The sequence below is a fragment of the Tursiops truncatus genome, chromosome 10, assembly GCF_011762595.2.
Source record: "Tursiops truncatus isolate mTurTru1 chromosome 10, mTurTru1.mat.Y, whole genome shotgun sequence".
NCBI classification, from domain to species: domain Eukaryota; kingdom Metazoa; phylum Chordata; class Mammalia; order Artiodactyla; family Delphinidae; genus Tursiops; species Tursiops truncatus.
Window position 1 is genome coordinate 22,155,379 of NC_047043.1, and position 12,950 is coordinate 22,168,328.

The 12,950-nt window shown below is 37.7% G+C and overlaps 1 long non-coding RNA gene and 2 other non-coding genes across 3 annotated transcripts in view; all 3 read right to left on the bottom strand.

Moving 5' to 3' along the window:
• The window catches only part of LOC141279709 (uncharacterized), a 39,299-nt gene that overhangs the window by 15,882 nt on the left and 10,467 nt on the right, over positions 1–12,950 (bottom strand). The gene's annotated exons all lie outside the window — the stretch shown is intronic.
• Positions 1,303–1,374, bottom strand: TRNAA-CGC (transfer RNA alanine (anticodon CGC)). Its single transcript has one exon. It is a non-coding gene; the product is annotated as a tRNA-Ala (tRNA).
• TRNAA-AGC (transfer RNA alanine (anticodon AGC)) lies at positions 5,688–5,759 on the bottom strand. The gene has a single exon. It is a non-coding gene; the product is annotated as a tRNA-Ala (tRNA).

A 12,950-nucleotide genomic window follows, 5' to 3' on the forward strand; every position in this document is an offset into this window, starting at 1 on the left:
AAGTGATTGTATGGGCAGGAAACAGTAGAGGAAATGGCTGGTTTTTCGCTATAGTGAAAATGTCTTAGACATTTGTGAACTACATGTCTTCTTGTTTTGGCAGCGAATAATTTCCATTTTGACATACATACCAAAAGAATTTTTTTCTTGCCACTTCTTCATGGTAGCATATTTGTTGTTAACTGACATTTCCAGGCATAATCTTATTTAGAGATTTGAAAAGAAGGAACAATGGATGAGTGACAAAATAAAAGGAAATTGGATAGTACAAAATAGCAATTTGGCATGTGTAAGCTGAGTCGTGTAAAGCTGATTCTTTTTTGTTGTTGTTCATGTTTGGCAGGACTCTAGCTTCTTGACAGCTGTCCTTTCCGGTAGCAACACCCACTCGTTCAACTAGTATTCTCCAGTTTAGTTTTGGACTAAACTTTTGGTGATAGAGAGACTAATCATAGAGAGACTAATCAGAGACTAAACAGAAAATACTTTGTTTCTCATCCTAAAACTTCACATAAAACAAAGGAAACTAAAGCAATTTTTCCTCAAGCCTCTTATTTTCTTCTCCTTTTTCTCTTCTCTCAGTAATAGTGGAAAATAGAAGCCAAGGTGAAAAGTTACAACGGCACACTTGTTTTGGGTTTAGGGGATCCTATGAATAGTAGGCTGAATAATTGCTCCCAAAGATAGCAGGTCCCAATCCCCAGAACCTGTGAATGTTATCTTATATAGAAAAAGTCTTTGCAGATGCAATTACATTAAAGATCTTGAAATGGAGAGATTACTTTGGATTATCCGGGTAGGCCTGATGTAATCACAAGTGTCCTTAAAAGAGAGAGGCAGAGGGAGATTTCACACACACAGAGGAGAAGGCAGTGTGACCACGGAGACAGAGATTGGGGTATTGCTGCCACAAGCCAAGGAATGCCAGCCGCCATCAGAAGCTGGAAGAGGCAAGAACGGATTCTCCTCCTAGAGCCTCTGGAGGTAGCAGCACTCTGTCAACACCCTGATGTCGGTCTAGTGATATTAATTTTGGACTTCTGGCTTCCAGAAGGGTAAAAGAATAAATTTCTGTTGTTTTAAACCACCGAGTTTGTGTTAATTTGTTATAGCCTCCGTGGGAAACTAATAGACTTCTACTCTGTCAGCTGACTTGAGTGGTTTTGAGGCTCATGAAGTCTAAATAGTGCAGCATTAAAATGAACGTCTTAGATCATGTTTACTTTTCTTGTGAGCAGGCAATGGGTAAAGGAATCAGGAAAACGAATAGTTGAATCTCATGGCTTCCTGAAAGCCCACAGCTGGAGGTGCCGGGGATTGAACCCGGGGCCTCGTACATGCGAAGCACGCGCTCTACCACTGAGCTACACCCCCTTCCTGGGAGGCTGGTGGAGGTCCTTCAAGAAATATCTCACTGTATTCTGTGGGCCCATCTCCCCAGCTGCCGTGTTTGTTGTTTTAGCAGTACTGTGTGTCGGAGCAGGATTTGTGACTGCTTTAAGATACAGAAGGCCAGGGAGCTGTGGGTGATACTGATTCTTTATCAAATAAAACTTGAAGTGGAATGAAAAATATTGAAAACGTGTGTCAGAAAATTGACGAACTTTTCCTTGGATAAAACACTTCTTGCTATTTGCTGTTTGCTCCACAGGAATGTTAAGGGCAAGATTTTAATGGGAAAACCCCAGGTGAAAATAAAAACCACCGGCAATTCGTTCAGCGATTCATTCCCAACAGTCTATTCATCTTTATTACATCCTGATGGCAACTAAGAAGGTTCATAGAATCGTCTAGGAGAATAGTGCTCAAGGCACGCACTAAACAGCAGATTCAGGGATGGAAAGAAGTGTTGATTAAAAGCAAGTTAATAGGTATCTAGACACAGATTGGAGATACCTACTGGGTTTACAGAGCAAGAAACAAAGTGGGAGGCACATAAGAGAGAATCCAGTCATCCAAGAAACAGGAAGAAAAGCAAAAAAGAGATCTATTGTTCTTTTGTGCCCTCGGCAGCAAAAGCTCGGAGTCCTAACCGCCCGACCAGGCCTTTACCCTGGGGAGCTCCTCCTCCCCCTTCTCCTCCCCCTCCTCCTCCCCTCCTCTTCCTCCTCCTCCTCCTTCCTCGGAATGGAAGAGAGATTATGCGGAGGAGATGGTTTTGGACATGCTGAATTTAACAGATCCATCCATAGGTTCCCACCTGTCAGTGTAGCGCAGTGAACTCAACTCAGCGCTCTGATATGAATACACGGGAGTGGCAGTGCTCAGAAGGCACAGCACACAGAGAGGGAGCAGAATGAGAACTGAAAACGTCCTTTGAGATTTACCGATCAGGAACTCTTTTACTGATAGTTGTGCAAAGCCAAAAAACAAAAACAAAAGCAAACAAACAAACAAACAAAAATGCTTCTTAGTCTGATCTTGAACCCTAGCAGTAGCACTGGTTAGCATCATGGCCTTGAAACTTCCATAGAAGGCCCAGGAAGACTCGTTTTCTGGTACGACTCCTAGTATGTGTTATATCCTCCTCATTCATCTTATGTCTTTGCCTATACTAGTAAATATATCATTGAATATCTTTTGGAATTGAGAGGACATTATTGGTCTGGCAGAATTTCTCTCTCAGTTGGCTCATGGGGCTGGTAGAATAGATAGGAGGAGACAGAAGTGGCAGGTTTCACTGAAATTGAGTGCTAGGGAAGAGGCACCCACAAAATTCTGCAAGCTCTAGTATATGAGTGTGTGTGTGTGTGTGTGAGAGAGAGAGAGAGAGAGTCCAGGAGGATGAGTAGGAAATTATTACACTAGGCTGTTTGAGTGTGAAAGCACAAATATGAAAGTTTCCAGAGTCATTGAAATTGGAGAAGCCTAACTACAGTTACATTAACAGAAGTTCCTCACAAGGAGTTTTGGCTTCATTTTGTTTTCTTCTGTTTACTCCAACGTACACTGAACACCAAAATTGTTTATCAATTTTCTGTGAAAATAATCAGCAATTAGCAGATGTATGAAGTGCTTTTCTAATGCATCTAAAACCAGGGAGAAAATTGTAACTGGTTGGGTGCCATTTTTTAATGACAGACAAGGATGAAAGGGTAAAGAAGATGTTATATATCAGAAACATGGATGGGTCTTGAAGATATTGTGTTAAGTGAGATGTCAGACAGAGAAAGACAAATACTATATGATAGCCCGTATATGTGGAATCTTAAAAACAACAACAACAACAAAAAAACAGAGTAGAATGGTGGTTACCAAAGCCTGAGGGGTGGGGAATTGGAGAGATGTTGTTTAAGGGCACATACTTGCAACTAGTAGACAAATAAGTCCTGGAGATCTCATACACTCCAGAGACTACAGACCACAAAACTGTGTTGTAAACATTTAACTTGCTAAGAGACTAGATCTTAATTGTTCCCACCACTAGAAGAATAATTATGTGACACAGTAGAGGTGTTAGCTAACACACACACACACAAAGTTGACAGACCAAAAGGGATAAAGTATTCATGTAAAAAGGTTTTATGTAATGCTCTGGAATTTGAATTAACACTCATGATGCTTGGTGTTTACAACATCTCGATTTGTTGACCTGGACAGAGAGGTTTAGTCATATTGCTCTAAGTTCCCCACCTTGATTGAATATGAAGAAACTGTTCCTAGAGTAGGCAGTAAAGGATTAAGTATTCTTTATTCTCCTATTAAATATGTCTTTGAAAAAAATAAATCACTGCCTTTTGAGTCAGAGTGACTGCATGGCCTAGTGGATATTGTCTGCTTCCATATTCCTATGCAGCCAATGGTCCTGCCCAACTGTGACCTCTCACACATTCACAGAGGGTGTCACACACATGGCCACCTCCCCTTTCCTCTCAGAGGTCCTTAATCTTTGATTCCTCCCTGAAGAAAGCTAAACAAAAGCTTGTTGAAGGATAGAGCCCCTAAATAAAACATAGTTGAATTTCCAGAATTCATCTACAATGTACTTTAAAATGAGCCCTTTTTGTCCTGGGCCAAAGTTAGACACAGCTAGCCTTCAAAGAAGTACCTCCATTTGTCACATGTTGCTTTTATTGGCATATAATTTTTTTGAAATTTCCACTCTATATTTCCTATGATTTTCTCATACTAAGTTCTTGGCTTTTCCACTCTATCCTCTTCTCCCTTAAATTTCAGAGGTGAACTTCCTTGGAGAAGTCTATGGCTGGAAGGGGAAAAAAAGCTCCATTTGGACCTGAGCCCTAATATAATACGTAAAAGCAATGGTAAGAATTCATGATATTCTTTTTCAAGTTTAGTCTATTTGCCTTTTGCAACTTGATGAATTTCTATGGTTGGAACATGTGAATATATTTCTCCTGACACAGTAGATACAAGTGGCAAAATGACATTGTAAAATTGTACTCTGAAAACAAGAGAGAAAAATATGTCAACAGAACCGAAAATGACCTATTACTCCTATTAAAGAAAATCTGGCTCCTGAGTGCTAGCTCTTATTCTTCCTTTGAAGAGGTAAATTCCAAAGTGAAGGCATTTTAACTCGAGAAAGATCTTATCCTATTTAAGATGTTGCCGAGCAGAAACAAAGATACAAACTTCCTAGTTTATACTGGAAGCTAGCACCGTCTTGATTGCAAAACTTGCAAAACTTTTATTAAAAAGAAACTTCACATCTAATTCAATTATGTATATTGATTCAAAAAATTAATATTAATAAATATCATATTACCATGAGAGGGGAAACAGTGTCAATTATTAGAATACAAAAATTGTTCAACAATAGAAATACATTTTTTGCAATTGTTTTTTCTACATTAGAGTAGGAAGTTGCAAAAAATGATAATACAGCCACATATTTATAATATATACCCTTTAAGTCCACATCATAGCACTCAAACCAGTGATTCTCAAACTTTCACGTGCAAAGGACACACTTGGGGATCCTGTCGCAAGGCTGATTCTAGTCCAGTAAGTCTGGGGTGGAACTGACATCCTGCATTTCTAACAAGCTCTCAGGTACCACCAACTCCTTTGGTCCAAGGACCACACTGACCCTGGGTCTGGAAAATTCCTTTCCGATAGAGGGTGCAACAGTCTCAGATAAAATTACTTCTGTATATCATCTAAATTATCTAGTTAAATCCTATTCTCGGGTAAGAGTAAAGACAGAACAAAACTGGAAACTAATCTGTGACTTCTGAAATCTTCAGCCCAAGGTATTGCTCAATGTATTCCCAATGGAGCTATTGCTGCCTAAGTGTGACTTCTCCACATCCACTGATGAAAATAAATTTCTCGATTTCCCATTTTGGAACGCTCTCTTCTTGCTCAACCTTCAGTCTGATCATGGCCAAAACGGCTCAGAAAACAAAAGAAACTAAGAAAAATTGTCTTGCGACCATGTGTTTCCTTTGTTAAATTTTCCCATCCTTATCTCTTCTTTCCTGCTTTTTAATAATACTGTGACGTGCTTTTTGTTCCGGAATCTCGAGCTGCTGGATGGGCCCAGACTTTGTCTTCTCGTTCCATCTTTTCCTCCTTTCACAGCCACCCTGGGTGTTGCCAAACCCGAGAAGTAGAAACAGGGCAGCGCCAATACTGATAGCAAATAGTTGCGAAATCGGTTTACTTTCTTTTTGAGCAGGGAAAAAAAGTAAAATGGGGAGAGAAACAAGAACTTTCAAAAGTGGAGGTGCCGGGGATTGAACCCGGGGCCTCGTGCATGCTAAGCACGCGCTCTACCACTGAGCTACACCCCCTCGCTCCCACTGCGCCCTCGGGAATATATACAAAACACAACATAGCCATTTTGAGTAGGTTTTACAAGAATTAATAACAAGCTAAAGTCCAATCTACCTAATTTCGCTTATTTCCGAAATCTTAAATTTGGAACCTAAATCTAGGTCCTATGACATGCTTTGCTAAAAGAGTAAGTTGCATTCTAGACGGAAAGCCCTTATTGGTGGTCCTGGGACCTTTTCGCTCCAATCAGTCTGGAGTCACTTCCTTGACGCCTCTAGAAAACCACGGGATGAAATATTTTCTCTCCTATTTTCACTCCCTCCTTTCCTCTTTCCTTGACGCTTGAAAGGGCTGCCAGAAAGCCACAAAGTATAATGCGGGGGATGCAAAAATAGAGACCATATGAGCTTCAGAGGGGAGAGAAGACGGTAGGACAAATGGAGAGCTGTTTGTTTTGGTCGCCGAGGAAAGAGGGCGCATGGGCTATGATCGCGCCCCCCTTGGGGGTGGAACTGAAGGCCATTAGGAAGGCTACACCTGTGATGCACATTAACCCTCTGTAAAACCCTCCGCACGGTGGGACTGGTTCACTAACTACATCCTTCTCTGAGGTTCTGAGCCTCTCGCTTTCAGCCCCACAAACCGACAGAGCCTCAGATAAGATTGGAGAAGTCGCTTATACGGGCAAAAGACATAATAAGGTAATGCGGTAAATAATACTTCTCCAATCAGAGATGAAAAGGCCATTAATAAAATGACAACGAATCAAACACTCAGTTCAAGATGTTAGAAAATGAACAAAATAAGCCAAAAAGAATGAAGAAGGAAGGGTTTATAAAGACAAACTCAGAAAATGAGTTTTTTAAAAGTAGAACTAATAAAGAAAAAAGCTGGTTATTTGAAAAGTCAACAAAATAGACAAACCTCTAACCATCCTAATCAAGAAGAGTGAAAATAAGTGCAAATACACAAAATTAGAACTGATGGGAGAAAATAACTATCAAAACAGAAAAACATTTTTAAAATCATAAGACACAACTCAGCAAATGATTTAAAAACTTTAGATGAAGTGGATTTTATAAATGCATTATACCCAAATTACTTCTTGTAGAGACAGAAAGTCTAAACAGACCATTACTATAGAAAAATAGAAAAACAGTTGAATAGGTATGTCCCCCAAAAGGGCACCAAGCACAAATACTTTCACAAAGAAATTTTACCAAACTGTTAAATATCAGAGAATCATGATGCAACTTAAATTTTCAAAGCACAGAAAAAGGAGCCCCTCCAATTCATTTTATAAAGTGAGTATAGCGTTCATCACAAACTTTCTAAGTTCACACAGAAAATGAAAACTATAGTCTAATTTCACATAATACAGAACATCCAAGTGGGGTTTATTCCAGAAATGCAAAGATCACTCATTATTAAGGAAGACATTAACAAAGATTCTCTCCTCTACCAAGCTCTACTCAGGATTCCCTGAACTCTTTTTCAAATAGGCCTTGACTTTTGGATTTCTGTTTTCCTCTCTGTGTTGTCCAATTTTAGCAAGAATCCTGTTAGGTTGGTTTGGATAGACTCCTCTATCCTCCATGTCTGGTCACCCTTGATATCTAATTGTGTTCTTCATCCGCTGCCATCCCCTGGGTGATGTCTGATCACCTTGGCCTACTTTCAACAAGAATCCTGTTTGGTTGGTTTAGCCAGAATTCTTCCTCACCTCTGATGTTTCTTCTTAGTAATTTTCTATCCACTGACCCTCACCCCCACTCCACCCTTCTGCTTAGTTATAAATTCCCACTTGGCTATGCTGTATTTGGAATTGATCCTGGTTCCATATTGAGGCCTTCTGCCCATTGCAATATTCCTGAATGAAATCTGTTTTTACCACTCTAGCTACTGTCCAGCTCTGGTTTATCTTTAAAAACATTAATATAATCCATCAAATTGATAAAGGTAATGAGAAAAAACATACATGATCATCTCCAAGAGCTGCACAATAGACACTGACAAAAGCCAACATATATTTCACATTGTAGTGGGTTGAATAGTGTCCTCCAAAAATTCCTGTGGACTCAAAACCTGAAAATGTGACCTTATTTAGTAATAGGGTCTTTGAAGATGTAATTAGTTAAAAAGACATCGTATTGGATTAGGGTGAGCCCTAAATCCAATGACTGATGTCCTTACAGGAGGAAAACATGCAGAGACAGAGATATACAAAGGGAAAAAGGCCATGTGACGATGGAGGCAGAGATTAGAGTGATGCAGCTACAATCCAAGGATTGCCAGGAGACACCAGAAACTAACATGAGGCAAAAAAGCATTCTTCACTAGAGACCTCAGAGGGAGCATGGCCCTGCTAACACCTTGTTTTTGGACTTCTGGGCTAGAGAACTATGAGAGAATAAATTCCTATTGTTCTAAGCCACCCAGTTAGTGGTACCTTGTTATGACAGCCTTAAGAAATTAATACAAATGTGCCAAAAGCACTCAATAAAATAAGAATTGATGGACATTTCTCAACATGATAAAATACTTCAGGCCCAAAACTAGCATTTTAGTTAATTGAGCAACACTAGAGGCTTTGCGGGCAGGAAAAAATAATATTCAGTATTTCTACTGCTATTTAATATTAAGTTGGAGACAGTTGTCAAAGCAATTAACAAGACAGTTAAGGGCATAAGAATTGAAAGAAGTAGGAAAAACGATGTTATGATTCAGTTATAATTATGTATCTGAAAAATCAAAAAAAAAGAAAAACTATGAAACAATAAGAGATTTTAGTGAAGTGGCAGGTTAGAAAAATAACACACAAAAATCAATACCCTTTACATACACCAAAAAAAAAAAAAAAATATATATATATATATATATATATATATATATATATATATATATATAAAAAACACAATAGAGGAAGCCATTAACAACAGCAAAGAAAGGGAAAAGGGGGTGGGAGGAAGGAAGCAGGGAGGGTGGGGAGGGGAGTAAAGGGAAAAGGAAATAAAATTTTAAAAGAAAAAAATTCCTGAGTATAAACTTTAAAAATTTCCAAAATCTATATGAATAAAACTCTAATATACTCCTTGAAGTCACAAAAATATACTTGAACATTGTAAAAATATATAATATTCTAATAGAAAAAGACACAACTTCATATAATTGTCATTTATTCCTAAGATAATTTATTAATTTAATGCAATCCCAATAAAAATGCCATCACTTTTTTTCTGGAACTGAGTAATTTTTATAAAGTTTACTTAGAAAAACAAGCCATCAGTAATAGCCAGGATGGGCTTCCCTGGTGGCGCAGTGGTTGAGAGTCCGCCTGCCGATGCAGGGGACACGGGTTTGTGCCCGGGTCCGGGAAGATCTCACATGCCGCGGAGCGGCTGGGCCCGTGAGCCATGGCCGCTGAGCCTGCGCGTCCGGAGCCTGTGCTCCGCAACGGGAGAGACCACAACAGTGAGAGGCCCGTGTACAGCAAAACAAACAAACAAACAAAAAAAAACAAAACAAAAAAAAATAGCCAGGAAACCGCTAATATAATGAGCAAAAAAGCAAGGAGGGAGAGCTAGCCCAACAGGCTTAAAACATACCATAAAACCTCTGTAACTGGAATTGTTTGTTATTGATACAGAGAACAAAAAATCCCATAACAAAACCAGTTGCAAATAAAAAGTAGTTTACAATAAAAGCAGTAACTCATATCAACAAAGGAAAGATGAACTTCTAAATTTGTTAGCACTGAGATAATTGAATAGTCACATGAATAAGGATTAAATTGAATACATTTCTCACCTTGCATACCAGGATAAATTCCATATGTATTAAAAATTTTAATGTTAAAAAAAATGAAACTATACAAATACAAAAAGAAAACATATGTGAACTCCTCTATAACCTAAGGAGTAGCAAAATTACCTAATATGGCCCCAAATCTAAAAGCAATATTCTAAATATTTATAAATATGATTATACAAACATTAAAGGAAAAATTTTTGCATTACAAAAAACACCATAATCAAAGAAGCAAATGATAATAGGCTGAAAAAATTATTAGCAATTTATATTATGATAAATGGTTACTATTCCTTCTACATAAATAAAATTTTTAAAAGGAGTAAAAGGCCAACAAATCCATAGAAAAAATAGTTTAGAGATATGAATAAAGAGTTAAGGGGAGGAAATACAAATGGTTCTTAACTATATGAAAAAAATGCTCAATTTCACTCATAATAAGGGAGATACAACTAAGTTAACACTATGATACAATTTTTTCGCCTATCAGATTGGCAAAAATCTACAGGTTGGATAGCATATTCTGTTGTTCAAGGTTGCAGAGACATTAGTCCATCTGTGGATTGCTGGTAGGAATACAATCCTAAGGGAAGGCGATTTGCAGTATCTAGAAAAATTACATATTTATTTACCCTTTGACCCATAAATCTCTCTTCTAGGAAGCTATCCAAAGATATAGTGGCAAAAATAAAAAGGTAAGTAGATGCATAGGACTATTTATCATATCACTATTTATAAAGCAAAAGATGAGAAATGATCCAAATATGCATCAAAAGGAAAAACTGAGACAACTATGGCACATCAATATAATGCCACTGTAAAATGGAACACAGAAGGATAAACTAAATTTTGTTTCTCAAAACAAACAATCAAACAAACAAAAAACAACCAAAAAAAGCCTTACTTATATGGAGAGAAAGGTAATACCTTAAGGACAAAAAGAAGTGAAAAAAAATGATTACTACACTATTTTAAGTAATCATTTGTTAATTGTGATTTTGGTATTGTAATTATGACCTCTTTGTGTTTATGTAATTAATCAAATAAGTAGTTATGTTGCTGTCATTAATACACTAGAAGGAATCAATAGCAGAATAACTGAGGTGGAAGAACGGATAAGTGACCTGGAAGACAGAATGGTGGAATTCACTGCTGTGGAACAGAATAAAGAAAAAAGAATGAAAAGAAATGAAGACAGCCTAAGAGACCTCTGGGACAATGTTAAATGCACCAACATTCACATTATAGGGGTCCCATAACGTGAGAGAGAGAGAAAGGACCCGAGATAATATTTGAAGAGATTATAGTCAAAAACTTCTCTAACACGGGAAAGGAAATAGCCACCCAGGCCCAGGAAGCACAGAGAGCACCAGGCAGGATAAACCCAAGGAGAAACACACCAAGACACATAGTAATCAAATTGACAAAAATTAAAGACAAAGAAAAATTATTAAAAGCAACAAGGGAAAAACGACAAATAACATACAAGGGAACTCCCATAATGTTAACAGCTGATTTCTCAGCAGAAACTCTACAAGCCAGAAGGGAGTGGCACAATATATTTAAAGTGATGAAAGGGAAGAACCTACAACCAAGATTACTCTACCCGGCAAGGATCTCATTCAGAGTCGATGGAGAAATCAACAGCTTTACAGACAAGCAAAAGCTAAGAGAATTCAGCACCACAAAACCAGCTCTACAACAAATGCTAAAGGAACTTCTCTAAGTGGGAAACACAAGAGAAGAAAAGGACCTACAAAAACAAACCCATAACAATTAAGAAAATGATAATAGGAATATACATATCAAAAATTACCTTAAATGTGAATGGATTAAATGCTCCAACAAAAAGACACAGGCTTGCTGAATGGATACAAAAACAAGACCCCTATATATGCTGTCTACAAGACACCCACTTCAGCCCTACGGACACATTCAGACTGAAAGTGAGGGGATGGAAAAAGATATTCCATGCAAATGGAAATCAAAAGAAAGCTGGAGTAGCAATACTCATATCAGATAAAATAAACTTTAAAATAAAGAATGTTACAAGAGACAAGGTAGGACCCTACATAATGATCAAGGGATCAATCCAAGAAGATATAACAATTATAAATATATATGCACCCAACATAGGAGCACCTCAATACATAAGGCAAATGCTAACAGCTAAGAAAGAGGAAATCGACAGTAACACAATAATAGTGGGGGATTTTAACAGCTCACTTACACCAATGAACAGATCATCCAGACAGAAAATTAATAAGGAAACACAAGCTTTAAATGACACAAAAGACCAGATTGATTTAATTGATATTTACAGGACATTCCATCCAAAAACAGCAGAATACACTTTCTTCTCAAGTGCACACGGAACATTCTCCAGGATAGATCACACCTTGGGTCACAAATCAAACCTCGGTAAATTTAAGAAAACTGAAATCATATCAAGCATCTTTTCTGACCACAACGCTATGAGATTAGAACTGTTACGGGGGGGAAAACGTAAAAAACGCAAACACATGGAGGCTAAACAATACATTACTAAATAACCAAGAGATCACTGAAGAAATCAAAGAGGAAATCAAAAAATATCTAGAGAAAAATGACAATGAAAACATGATGATCCAAAACCTATGAGATGCAGCAAAAGCAGTTCCAAGAGGGAAGTTTATAGCAATACAAGCCTACCTCAAGAAACAAGAAAAATCTCAAATAAACAATCTAACCTTACACCTAAAGGAAGTAGAGAAAGAAGAACAAACAAAACCCAAAGTTAGTAGAGGGAAAGAAATCATAAAGATCAGAGCAGAAATAAATGAAATAGAAACAAAGAAAACAAGAGCAAAGATCAATAAAACTAAAAGCTGGTTCTTTGAGAAGATAAACAAAATTGATAAACCTTTAGCCAGACTCATCAAGAAAAAGAGGGAGAGGACTCAAATCAATAAAATTAGAAATGAAAAAGGAGAAGTTACAACAGACACCACAGAAATACAAAGCATCAGAAGAGACTACTACAAGCAACTCTATGCCAATAAAAAGGACAACATGGAAGAAATGGCCAAATTCTTAGAAAGATACAAACTTCCAAGACTGAACCAGAAAGAAATAGAAAATATAAACAGACCAGTCACAAGCACTGAAACTGAAAATGTGATTAAAAATCTTCCAACAAACAGAAGTCCAGGACCAGATGGCTTCACAGGTGAATTCTATCAAACATTTAGAGAAGAGCTAACACCCACCCTTCTCAAAATCTTCCAAAAAATTGCAGAGGAAAAAACACTCCCAAACTCATTCTATGAGGCCACCATCACCCTGATACCAAAACCAGACAGAGGTACTACAAAAAAAGAAAATTACAGACCAATATCACTGATGAATATAGATGCAAAAAT